Consider the following 14,424-nt stretch of genomic DNA (forward strand, 5'->3'; position numbering starts at 1 on the left):
AAAAGGAAGAGGGGGATTGCTGATCGTGGAGGAGCACAAGCAAAGTATTTGGAAAAGGTAGTGGCACCTGCTAAGTCAAATAACCCATTAGGTGTAGTTGCAATATCACCTGACCCACAAAATACCCCAACTCTAGCATACTCTAGCCCTACCACACTGGTCATTTCTGATGCCCCGACTCAGCAGACCCCAACTGCAGCAAACAGTATGATTATGCCAGTTGACATAGCACCAGCTGTACGACGCAAAACCCCCATTCCAGCAAAGAGTACACCAAATCCAGTTGCCAAATCCCTTTTCGAACCAGAGAGAGCCCCAATTGCAGCAAATAGGACCCCTGTTCCATTTCTTCCCAGTTTAGAAGACGAAGCTTATGTTGTTGTCAGGAACTTTGCGCGCATCTTTCCTTCAATGAAAAATTATACCGCAGACACAGAAAAATTTCCAGTCTTCCTCCGCAACTTACGCGTAAGTAATGTACTAATGTTATTCATGGTCATTACTGCATATGTTTCTGCTGACAGAAGACACAAGATTTCATTCTTTTAAATAGGTGAGGAGCAAACTGGATTGTGATGACGAGCAAGGGTTGGTTGCGCTTTTCAAGCACTCGTTGATGAAGTATCGTTCCTACCTAAGGCAAGTGCACTTCGATGGCAAGCCTCTGAATGAAATTTCTGTAAAGTCTCTGGTGCTACATTTATCCGACGGTGACTGGAATAATCTTGTTACACATTGGTCTCGGCTGCAGCGTAAGGTACTGTCTATGATATCACATCACAATTTGAACTACATTTCTGCATTTGCCTTAATGTCTCACTTGTACGAAAACTATTAGCAGAAGAACATTCGTTCTCAAGGGACCACAGAATCTCGCAACTATACTGCACACTGCATTGCTCTTGTGAGTACCTCTTGCCCTGTATGACCATACTTACTTTCATAGTTGTTTGATTATGTAGCATCACTGCACATGTTAGCCTCGTAATCGTCCATTTGGTGGACATTATAAGATCCATATGGACTCTTACACAAATTTAGAATCAACCCAATGCTTTTGAAGAGGTTTAGCTCTGCAGTCCTCTTGTAAGGACTGAACATGGTCTATCACTGTACTTACATTAACAGCTACTCCCTCCGTCCCATAATATAAGAACGTTTTGTACAGTACACCAGTGTTCAAAACACTCTTGTATTATGGGAAGAGGGATTGGTTCATTTTGTAGCATTCTGCATCTTATCTCCCTCGCCCACCATTTACTAAAAAAGATCAGATCTATATTTAATCTTACCAACAAGTAGAATACATAGACAATGCCAGTGCAGAAGTGTAGCCCATTGCTCTTGTCAGTACATTTTGTCCTGTAACGCTTGTACTTCCAGGGATTGGTAGTTGATTATGTAGCATCAATCTGCATCTTATCTTCATTATCCTCTATCCCTTCCAGTATTATCATATCTATAATTACTTTCTACGAAATGTAGAGTAGAGGCAATGCTTATGAAGAAGATTTTGTGCTGAAATTCTTGAGTTATCCTTCCCTTGACATGGAGAAGGGCATTATAAAGCCGGTGTTAAATGTTAATGTAAGTCAGTCCTTCTAAAGCCTTTATCCTCAACTGCTGTTTAATTTGCTCATACTCCCTATCGTTTACCGCTGTTTAGTTTGTTGTTTCTACCAAAATGCATGTTTGTAAGAACCGTAAGTTCTAAGTTTTACTTGTAAAACCAAATTCCTTATTCATACCATGAACATTACTTAATACTCCCTATATGTATGCTTGGTTTTGCGGATCTATAATCCAGTGTGTGGTGAAGCAGCCCATGTTTGCACCTTGTCATCTCCTGTTTTATCTTACTGATGTGGCTGATGATATGAACAACATGTCATGCACATTATCCAAAATAGATACAATGATTTTCTTTGCCCTTCATCTATGCTTGTTATGTTGACATGGTAATCCAGTAGTGTGGTGAAGCTCCCCGCATTATGAACAATGCCAAATTATGCAATTGATATTTTGAACTTACTCTTTATTTTCTAATTTGAAATTGGATAGAATTGACAGAACAGTTATCATCTTTGTTTATACACGTGCAAAACCTATCATCTCTCTGCTTTGTTTCAGGGTGATATGCCTGATGGCATGCACAAGTCTGCTGAAGGTTGTGAGACAAACCCAACATATATTGCAGCAAAGAAGGCAAAACATCTTGAAGATAGCGAGACAACCCCGAAGTCTTGTCTTGATGCAGTGTTCAAGTTACTTGAGACTAACAGTCAGATAAGCTCACAGAATTCGTTATCTGAATTAGTTCGACTTCTTCAGTCCCAAGTTCCAGCAGAAAGGCATTCTGCAACTCAACTTCGACTTGAAGTCCTATCTCTAAGAAAGTTCCAGCAGAAAGGCATTACTTGAAGTCCTCATCGCTAAACAGCTACACCTGGAAGCTATAACCGACATGCTAGGCCGGTCTCACAGCCTTGCTCAGCAGCTTGCGCAGCAGTTCCCCCGCAAGGCTAACCTTTCTTGAACTGTCTTGGAAGTGGTCTCGGTTCAGTATTATTTTGTTACGCTGCAATGGTGCCCAGTTTTTGTAATCTGCTTCTTCGTTGCGCTTTATGATCACTGGTGGCGAACTTCAATGCCCAGTGGATGTAATATACCTTAAATCCTTTATTGTATAGTGTAGGTTTATTCTTAGTTACTATGCCGTAATTTCTTTATTGTATAGAGTAGGTTTGTTCTTAATTCCTACTAGTTACTGCCATCATTAGCTATCTGAAAAAAAAATCAGATGTAGTCGACCGGGCCGAAACATTTGATTCTAACGGGCCAGGTTTTTAGCGAGCCACAATTGGGCCGGCCTGCGTCTTTCTTGGGCCCGAATGATTGGGGCATTCACACATTGCGCCATGCCCAAACTTACACTGGCCTATATTTAGTTGGGCCTTTTGTCGACCCATCGCTTAGTTTGGCCTAGGTAGTGTTGGGCCATTAACAGGCTGAATATTGTACTAGCCTGTTACGGCCGAGATGAAACCACGGGCCTTTAGCAGGCCAAAATGCATGTTGGGCCTCAATTTTCTCTAGTCGTCGACGGGCCTTCAGCAGGCCGAAATGTAGACCGGGCCATTTTGGGCCCAGTTAGCTCACCGGCCGTTACCAGGCCAAAACATATCTCGGGCCTTAGTTGGCCCACTGATATCATGGGCCTTTAAGAGGCCGGAAGCTTAGTACATGCATCAACTGGCCGAATTACGCGACATGCCTTTAACAGGCCCAAAGTCACGTTGGGCTTAACTGTTCCCACCTTTAGCACGGGCCGTTAGTGGGCCTGATGTCCCGTCAGACCATAGATGGCCCATGGGCAGCACGGGCCATTCCCAGGCCGAAAGTCACACCGGGCTGAAATGGGCCCATGTCTACATCAGGCCTCTAACAGGCCAAAAGTCACTGGGCTGTAGTTGGGCCCAAATATTCGGCGAACAATTAACGGGCCAGATCTGGCTTCGGGCCGTGAATGGGCCCAAATATTGGGCGAATATTTAACGGTCCAGATCTGGCTTCGGGTCATAAATGGGCCCAAATATTGGGCGAACAATTAACGGGCCAGATGTGGCTTCGGGCCATAAATGGGCCTTTATTAAGCAGGCCGTTATTGGGCTGGCCCACTAGTACCTGATTAAGTTCTACGGGCCTTTGAATGGGCCGGCCTTTTTAACCTATATGGGCCTCTGTTGGGCCTAGCCACGTGTAGACGTATCATAGGCATGTCTCCTCCAATGGACGACGACATCTGGCCCACTGACGAGCTCACAGGTGTTTCCTTCGGCCAATCAGAATTTTACACATGGAAATTTCCCATTGGTCGGGCTGCTAATGGTTTATCGGATCCAAAATCCGACCCGATAGCTTAACGGCATTCCGTTATGGTGGATGCCATGTGTCGGTCACCCTTGACGAAAGCACTTCTGTGATGCGCGATTTATCGTCATGGAAGTGGACACTTCCGTGATGATAATTTTGGTAATGTCATGGGACACTTCTACGACAGCACAGGTATGACTATCTTGATTCTGTCATAAATTTGTCATGGATGTACATGCATGAAAAAAAAACGCGACCTACTGTGACAAACACGTATCATCACAGAAGTGAATTTTTTTGTAGTGATGACGAATTGTCGCAACGGTGCATACTCAGGAAGAACACTTATACCTTGAAATTTAGTGAGGGATCATCTTATAATGCTACTGCCATACTAAGCAAAATAAGATGCATAATAGATAAACATCATATGCAATCAAAATATGTGACATGATATGGCCATCATCATCTTGTGCTCATGATCTCCATCACTGAAGCACCGTCATGATCTCCATCGTCACCGGCTTGACACCTTGATCTCCATCGTAGTGTCGTTGTCGCCTCGCCAACTATTGCTTCTACGACTATCGCTACCGCATAGTGATAAAGTAAAGCAATTACATGGCAATTGTATTTCATACAATAAAGCGACAACCATAAGGCTCCTGCCAGTTGCCGATAACTTTTACAAAACATGATCATCTCATACAATAACGTGTATCACATCATGTCTTGACCATATCACATCACAGCATGCCCTGCAAAAACAAGTTAGACGTCCTCTATTTTCTTGTTGCAAGTTTTACGTGGATGCTACGGGCTTCTAGTAAGAACCATTCTTACATACGCATCAAAACCACAATGATTTTTCATCAAGTGTGCTGTTTTAACCTTCAACAAGGACCAGCCGTAGTCAAACTCAATTCAACTAAAGTTGGAGAAACAGACACCCGCCAGCCACCTGTGTGCAATGCACGTCGGTAGAACCGGTCTCATGAACGCGGTCATGTAATGTCGGTCCGGGTCGCTTCATCCAACAATACCGCCGAATCAAAGTAAGACGTTGGTGGTAAGCATTATGACTATTATCGCCCACAACTCTTTGTGTTCTACTCGTGCATATCATCTATGCATAGACCTGGCTTGGATGCCACTGTTGGGGAACGTAGCATGCAATTTAAAAAAATCTACGCTTACGCAAGATCTATCTAGGAGATGCATAGCAACGAGAGGGGAGAGTGTGTCCACGTACCCTCTTAGACCGAAAGCGGAAGCGTTTAGTAACGCGGTTGATGTAGTCAAACGTCTTCACGCTCCGACCAATCCAAGCACCGAATGTACGGCACCTCCGTGTTCAGCACACGTTCAGCTCAATGACGTCCCACAAACACTTGATCCAGTTGAGGTCGAGGGAGAGTTCCGTCAGCATGATGGCGTGGCAATGGTGATGATGAAGTTACCGGCACAGGGCTTCACCTAAGCACTACGACGATATGACTGAGGTGTGTAACTGTGGAGGGGGGCACCGCACACGGCTAAGAGAAATCTTCGTGTCTTTGGGGTGCCCCCTCCCACGTATATAAAGGAGGGAGGGAGAGAGGCCGGCCCCCTAGGGGCGTGCCAAGAGTATGGAGTCCTACGAGGACTTCCAAGTCCTAGTAGGAATCCCTTTCCTTTTCGGAGTAGGAGAGAAGGAAAGAGGGAAAAGAGGGAGGCAGTAGGAAAAGGCAAGGGGGCGCCGCCCCCTTCCCCTAGTCCAATTCGAACCCATGGGGGGGGGCGAGCGCCACCTCCCCATGGCGTGCCTCCTCTTTTCCCGTATGGCCCAATAAGGCCCATTACTTCTCCCGGTGAATTCCCGTAACTCCCCGGTACTCCGAAAAACACCCGAATCACTCGGAACCTTTCTGATGTCCGAATATAGCCTTCCAATATATGAATCTTTACCTCTCGACCATTCGAGACTCCTTGTCATGTCCGTGATCTCATCCGGGACTTCGAAAAAAATTCGGTCATCAAATAACATAACTCATAATGCAAATCGTCATCGAACGTTAAGCGTGCGGACCCTACGGGTTCGAGAACTATGTAGACATGACCGAGACACATCTCCAGTCAATAACCAATAGCTGAACCTGGATGCTCAAATTGGCTCCTACATATTCTATAAAGATCTTCATCGGTCAAACCGCATAACAACATACGTTATTCCCTTTGTCATCGGTATGTTACTTGCCCGAGATTCGATCGTCGGTATCATCATACGTAGTTCAATCTCGTTACCGGCAAGTCTCTTTACTCATTCCATAATGCATCATCCCGCAACTAACTCATTAGTCACATTTCTTGCAAGGCTTCATATGATGTGCATTACCGAGAGGGCCCAGAGATACCTCTTTGATACTTGGAGTGACAAATCCTAATCTCGATCTATGCCAACCCAACAAACACCTTCGGAGACACCTATAGAGCATATTTATAATCACCTAGTTACGTTGTGACATTTGATAGCACACAAGGTGTTCCTCTGGTATTCGGGAGTTGCATAATCTCATAGTAAGAGGAGTATGTATAAGTCATGAAGAAAGCTTTAGCAATAAAACTTAACGATCATTATGCTAAGCTAACGGATGGGTCTTGTCCATCACATCATTCTCCTAATGATGTGATCCCATTCATCAAATGACAACACATGTCTATGGTCAGGAAACTTAACCATCTTTGATTAACGAGCTTGTCAAGTAGAGGCATACTAGGGACACTTTGTTTTCTCTATGTATTCACACATGTATCAAGTTTACGGTTAATACAATTCTAGCATGCATAATAAACATTTATCATGATATAAGGAAATATAAAATAACAACTTTATTATTGCCTCTAGGGCATATTTCCTTCACTCCTAGTCATGTATAGTTTAGGTTGAGGCCCTGCCTGGACTTATATATACGTGCACCGGCACCCCATCAATACAACGAATATTGTATTACCAACCCATCTCTCTACAAGTACAAGTCAGTAGCCTTCGTTACACCCCCACATTTGGTGCCCTCACGGAGGTTCACATCTCCTCTCGCTCCCGTGCGGCTCCACGGACCGCACCGGGGAGCCCAAACTCTGGCCGCCTAGGAAGCCCCCTCCTCCTCCTTTCCCCTCACCGCCGCCAAAGGGCTCCGTCGGGCAAAGCACAAGCGGCGGCGGCGGCAGTGGGGCTGTTTGTCGGCGTGGTTCGAGTGGATCTCGAGGTCCTGGGTGCCTCCAATGGCTGTGAGTGGGGGTCAGCGGTGAAGTGGGGTGGCGGCCGTGGCTCGCGAAGGTGCAGGGGTCGCGTGGCCGCGGCGACGAGGTGTGGCTGGGTGTGCTGGTGCGCGCATGTGTGGATCTGGTCAGGGTGTGGGCGGCGTCCTTCTGCTGTGTGGATCTCACGCCATGGCTTGTGCGCCGGCGCAGTGGGGCTGCTGCTGGGCGGATCCAGGGGCTGCCAGGCGCGCTGGTGCGCCAGGGAGGTGCGAGGGTGGTTCCTTGGCAAATGAGGTGCGTGGCTATGTGGATGGCGGGGCAGCGCCCCGGATGGTGACTGCAACGGTGGTAGTTGTTGTTGTGGCGTGGAGTTCGTCAACGCATGAGGTTAGGTGATGGGGTTTGCGTGGTGGTGCTTGGCGGCAGGTGGTTCAGTTGAGCTCTCCAGCATTCGAAGCGCCCATGGTGCTCTGAATCCACAAATCTGGTCGTGTGACAACGAGCTCCGGCGAAAGCATTGCCCTGACCATGGTCAGGACCGGCGACGATGGCACCTACGGGTGTTGGCTACCTTCTTGGAGGCGTAGTTGTGGAGCTCCATCGGCATAGCAAAGGATTTGGCTCTCCGGATGAAAATCCTAGCTTCGGTATTCCGAAGCGGGCGACGGCAACGTCGACGTCGCATCCTCCTTGGAGGCGTCGTTTGGCAGAGGTGGTTGAGGCTGTTGCGAGGGATCTCTTTGCCATCAAGGTCAGCGGATGTTGGGGCAGCGGCCTCGGACTTGTGCGCCGAGACGGCGGTCTCAGAAAGCGATGTGGCGATGGCTCCATGAGGTCGGGCTGAAGCTCAGCATGGCTTGGGTGGTGATCTTGAGCTGCGAGGGAAGCAAGGTCGTCGGCTCGGTCGACGTGTTCCGGTGGGGACGGTTAAACATTATGTCGGGGCGGCGGCCTCAGAAGTGGTGCGACGGCCGTGGTATGCGAGCGGTTTTCCTGTGCAACGTGGGTTGCGGGTGGCTGGGTCGTGCGGTGTCGTGGTTCGAGGGAGAGCGGTCATATGTCGGGGCGGCGGCCCCAGAAGGCGGTGTCGGTTGATCGCGCAGGGCGCAGTGGAGTGTTGGATGTCGGGGCGGCGGCTCCGAATTATTGCAACTTCGAGGGATCCGTCTTCATGTCGTGTGGGCGATGAGGTTGCCTTCGATGTTGGCCGTTGGCATGCTAGGTGATACAATTGGCGCAGGTCATGTGGAGTGCATGTCCTTCATTTCTGTCGGAGAGTCCCATGGTTGCTCCTCCCATAGTGGCCATGGATTCTTCTTTCCTGCAGCGATGGATGGCCGGCTTGTTCAGCGGAGTGGGCTTCCCGTCGGTCTGTGTATGTGTGGTGGGCGCTTGTTGTGCCATTGGGCATGTTGTCGGCGAGTGTGGGCTTGACCGTGTGTGGTTCGATGTGTGTGGGAGTGGGCTTGGCCCTTGATGTATTGGTTTTCTCCCGGTTTTCCACTAATTAACTGGGCAACTCTCTTCTGCTTAATTAATGGATGAGGCAAAGCTTTTGCCTCCGTTTCAAAAAAAAACATTGGGTGCCCTCATCATAGTCATGTTAGGGCCGGCATCTCCAACGGCAACCCGCATAATTTCTCCCACATCCGTCCGTGGACACTGGGCATCAGTCCGCGGACACGGATGCGGGAGGCCATCATTCAACCCTAGCCGCATACATTTTGACAATAACTCGGAACAAACAGATGAAATTTGATTAAACATGAGCGAATTTCATGTAAACTTGACGGATTTCATATAAACACAGTCGGATTTCATATAAACACGGCGGATTACATATAAACCTGACGTATTTAATCTATACATGATGAATCTCTAAGCGGAGCTCGTCCGGTTAGGTCTAAATGGTTGCCGACGCAGTGTTCGACCGTGAGCCTCGGAAATTAAAGTTTCGCCTGTTCCAGCTCTGCTTCAGCGCCCTCGCACTCCACTTCCGTAACCTCCTCCTCCAGTCGCCCCCGCGTCACTGCCAAGCGAATAATCTGCCGTCAATGGTCAAGCCACCAAACTTGGCGGCGACGGGAGGGGGGAGCGGTGGCCTTCATGGGACACGAGCACCGGCGACCTACTATGCACTACTCTTACTCACTTCTGACGTCGCTCGCGGACGCACCGGCTTCGTTGTCGCCCTCCTCCTCATCAGTGTCTCCGAACAGCGGCTTGCCCTCGTTGTCGCCCTCCTTGGCGGCAGCGGCCGTCACCACAGCCACCCGTAGGTGGTAACGCCATCAATCGCGACGGATCTGCTAGGCGGAATGGTAGAACTCGAAATGAATACCAAAAAAGAAACAAAAAACCAAAAAATGAATACTGAAAAGAAACAAACAAAAAAGAATAAGAAAAAAACATTGAAAACCGAAGAATGAATGAAAATGAATGAAAAAATGGATAAAAACGAATTGTACTGAGAAAAATAAGAAAACCAAACAAAGAAACAAAGAAACAAAAAAAAGGAAAAAAAAGAAAAAAACATCGGTGTTTTACCTTAGGGATAATTAGATTTATGCCCCTAGTTGTGTCCCACTCATCTGTTTTACCCCTAATTCCCAAAAGTCACCAGTTCTGTTCAAGTCACTTTGCTCCTCTTATGCTTTTTCCCTTTGACTGTTTGACTGTCAGTTTGAAAACTTCATAACTAATTCATACTAAATCAGAAAAATGCAAATAAGATACCAAAATGTTCAGAAAAACATCACCTATATGTCAGTGTCATTTGCATTCATTAAAAAAGTGTTGGAAAGTGCACATCAAGGTTTAGCTCTTTTGATACCACCATGAATAGTAAACTCTAAAAAAATTCAAAAAAATTCAAAAAAAAATATGGTGGCAAAGTATGACAAATGTTCTAAGTGCTTGCCAAGTTTCATTAGGGAATGACATTCATGGAAGTCATGGCAAAATAATAATCTATTTTGGAGTGTTGATTGTTTTTTTTGCCGTGGCACCCACGAACGTTATTCCCTGATGAAACTTGGCAGGCACTTAAAACATTTGTCATTCTTTGCCACCAAATTTTTTTTGAATTTTTTTGAATTTTTTTAGATTTCACTATTCATGGTGGTAGCATAAGAGCTAAAACTCGGATGGGCACTTTCCAACATTTTTTTCATGAATGGAAATGACACTGACATATAGGTGATGTTTTTCTGAACATTTTGGTATCTTATTTGCATTTTTATGATTTAGTATGAATTAGTTACGAAGTTTTCAAACTGACAGTCAAACGGTCAAAGGGCAAAAGCATAAGAGGAGCAAAGTGACTTGAACAGAACCGGTGACTTTTCGTAATTAGAGGTAAAACAGACGAGTGAGACATAACTAGAGGCATAAATCTAATTATCCCTTTACCTTAAGTAGTGCACGCCTCCTTTAAAAACACCAAGTCAATTGTGGCGCACTGGCTAGCGGCACGCGAGAGATCGCTATAGGCTCTCTTAATGCGATAAACTCCTTGGCTTCATCCGGATGCACGCAGCTGTGCGAGTGACCGCGTCGTGCATCATTCGATCACGCTCCATCAAGCGATGGGCACTGCCATTTTACTAGGCGTCTGGCCGTATGTGGTGGACCCACTCACTGCTCGATCTCTTTTTCCAGCCACAGGCTCCTTTCTAGCCACATGTTTCTCTCGTCTCTCTCTCTGTTGCTCTATCCATGGGATTTGGTCCGCCATGGATGTCCCCTATGAGCTCTCTCAAATGAAATCTCAGGAGACAAAAGGGTGCTGCTACCGGCTGGGGGATGGCGGACCAGATGCTCGAGTTTAGATTAGGGTTGCGTGAGGCACAACCTCCGCATATCTCGTATATATATAGAACCAACAATACAGAGTTATGACACAATACGACAGGTACAGGTGACCGTTTACAGCACACCCCCTCAATCTGAACTACTACTACATACAAGGTTCATATTGAACCAGAAACGCTCTAACATATGCGTGTGGCTAGTTTAGTAAATGCATCAGCTAGTTGGTCATTAGTCGAGATAAACCTGACATCTAAAGCTCCGGAAGCAACGCGCTCACGCACATAGTGAAAGTCTATCTCTATTTTCTTGGTTCTTGCGTGAAAGACCGGGTTCGCCGTCAGGTATGTAGCCCCAAGATTATCACACCATAAAATGGCGGCACGCTGTTGTAATACTCCAAGCTCCTTGAGTAGGGACTCTACCCATGTTGCTTCAGCAGCTCCATTAGCTAAAGCTTTATACTCTGCCTCCATACTCGATCTAGAGACAGTCAGGTGTTTCTTGGCACTCCAAAAGATGAGATTTGAGCCAACGAACACAACAAAACAACTAGTGGAACGGCGGTTATCAATGCATCCTGTCCAATCAGCATCCGTGAAAATACTGACACCAGTGGAAGGAAATTTACGAATCCTCAGTCCCGTACTCAAAGTCCCTTTGACATAACGCAATATACGCTTAACAGCTTCCCAATGCTCATCAGTCGGCTGTGATAGATACTGGCAAACCTTGTTAACGACAAAGGACAGTCGGGACGAGTGAGCATTAAGTACTGAAGTCCTCCAACAATACTGCGATATCAGGTGGAATCCTCAACACCCAAAGTGGTGCCGGCCTCACGAGCCAGATGCTCGGTGGCAGATAATGGTGTAGAAGTAGGCCTACAATTCTCCATAGTCACACGATGAAGAAGATCCAGCGCATACTTTCTTTGAGTCAGTGTCATGCCCCCTGAATTGTAGGATGCTTCAAGCCCCAAGAAATACTGAAGAGGACCAAGATCCTTGATAGGAAAACTATCGGAGAGGGACCACACCAGACAATCAACTTCAGCAGGAGTGGAGCCAGCAATCACAACATCATCAAGATATACAAGCATGTATATCTGAACACCATGTGCAACAAAGATGAATAGGGATGTATCCGCCTTGGAAGAAACTAAACCAAGCTGAAGAAGTCGAGCACTTAGCCGAGCATACCAAGCACGTGGCGACTGTTTGAGACCATAGAGAGCTCGTTGCAACTTGCACACATGCGAAGGAAACCGAGCATCTTCAAAACCAGGCGGTTGCTGCATATAAACATTCTCGGAAAGAAAGCCATGAAGGAATGCATTGCTGACATCAATTTGCCGCAAACTCCATCCTCGCGAAACAGCAAGCGAGAGAACCAAATGAATAGTAGCCGGCTTCACCATGGGACTGAACGTATCGCCATAGTTAAGACCTTGTTGTTGAGTAAAACCTCGAGCAACGAGGCGAGCCTTGTGCTTGTCAATAGACCCATCAGCGTGTTGCTTCGTCTTGAAGACCCATTTACTGCCAACAATGTTAACTCCAGGAGGCCGGGGAACCAATCCCCATGTGCCGTTTTGACGAAGCGCTGCAAACTCAGCAGCCATAGCATCACGCCACGCCGGCTCACGAAGAGCATCACGATGTGACACCGGCGTCGCAAAGAAGGCACGACAAAGGGGATTATACCGCATCGTCCCATCAGTATACTCCTTGTCGCGATGAGTAGCATCCCGTGTATGAGTCACCATGGGATGAGGATGCTCGGCGGTCGGAGCAGCAGGAGGCGTAGGCGAGGGCGGCGACGACGCGGGACTGGGCGAAGGCAACGATGAAGCTGGACTTGGCGATGGTGTCACAGGAGCCGGCGAGGCCGGTTCATGGGCTAGAGAAGGCAACCCATGGGCTGGCGAGGCGAAGGCGTCGGGCGAGCCAGCCGCAGCACCAGGCGACACGGGCCCAACATGCACACGCGGGGCACCTGCCTAGGGGGCCGTGTCGCCATGCACGTCGATCATCACCGTGCACACATCGAGCGTGTCCTAACACGGAGTGGTATTGGATGGCGAGGAGTCCTGCACAGGAGAAGCACTGGCTTGGCCAGAGTGGTTAGTAGCCAAGTAGGTTAGGTCATAGTTACGCACAGGAACACTCGTAGCCGGTTCGGTTGATGGAAAAGAAATAGCCTCTTTAAGTGTAGACACATCGACCGTGACACCGGGAGTAGCGAACAGAAAGACCGACTCATCAAAGAGAACGTCACGCGAGATGTATATGCGACCCGTAGATCGATTAAGATACTTGTACCCCTTAGCATAGGACTATATCCAAGGAAAACGCACATCTTGGACCGAAATTCTAGTTTGTGTGAGTTATACTTCCGCAAAGTAGGCCAACAAGCACACCCGAAAGTACGGAGAATGGAATAATTGGGTGGAATTTTCAAGAGACGATGAACACTACAAGAAACCTGTTAATCCATGATGGATTTTTGGTGACGTTTTCAAATCCCCCACAGTGGATGACGGTTTTATCTGATCCGTCACGAAAACCGTCACCGATCAGCGAGATGCAAATGAACCCAAAGACGTTGGCCCCTTAATGACAGACATCGAGGTGCCGTCACGGAAACCGTCATGAAACAACGAACTGGGCCTTGTCTTTTTCCCTTTGTACATTGTGCGGACCGTCACGGATAGCTCCTATTTATGTGGCATGCATGCTCCTTGTTTTGCCCACATGTAAGTGAACGGTCCTATGTGCATGCTCCTTGTTTTGCTCACATGTCAGTCAAACCAAGTTACGGGAGGTGTCGGCGGTGGCCGGGCCACCCGCGCGAGTTCGATTTCCTTCGGGGATGAATTTTCGCGTGCCCCACCGGGGGTTTTTACCCCCTAATAAATCTAGCTGTTCCCATGTGCGAACAGCTGTGCCTCTCCCGCGCCTGCTGTGTAATGGTTGTATTGCAATGTGGTGCCCGTTGCCGGCAGGGCTCTGCCCTGTAGTTATATACTCGCGTGGAATATAGTATATGTTTGTAGGTCTAGCTTGCGCACTAGGGGTACGCGTGCGTGAGTGTGGTGTGAGTGTGGTGTGTGTTAGTGCGTGACTTCAGATACTACAACTATACTGTAGTCGAGAGGCTTCGCAAAAAAAGTTACGGGAGGTGTCCAGACCGACGCCATGTCAGCATACAGTAAAGTGTGGGTCCCACATGTCAGTATGCTAGAGAGAAATAATAGCAAAATAATTTTCCCAAGCTACGTGATGAGGATACAGACCTGAGGTAGGGTCATAGGTCTGACCTATACGTCCCACCCAAGGTCACTACCCAAGAAGGCAAGAAGGTCAAGAGACTCCGTGAGACCCCCGGTCAAAGGTGTCGACTGCAATCCACTCGACATCATGACACTCGGCAGTCTCCCTACCTACTGTCACTCGACTAACAAGAGAATCACTCGACCTCCCGAAGACCAGGGGTCAC

This window comes from Triticum aestivum, chromosome 5B, assembly GCF_018294505.1.
Source record: "Triticum aestivum cultivar Chinese Spring chromosome 5B, IWGSC CS RefSeq v2.1, whole genome shotgun sequence".
Classification (NCBI taxonomy): Eukaryota; Viridiplantae; Streptophyta; class Magnoliopsida; order Poales; family Poaceae; genus Triticum; species Triticum aestivum.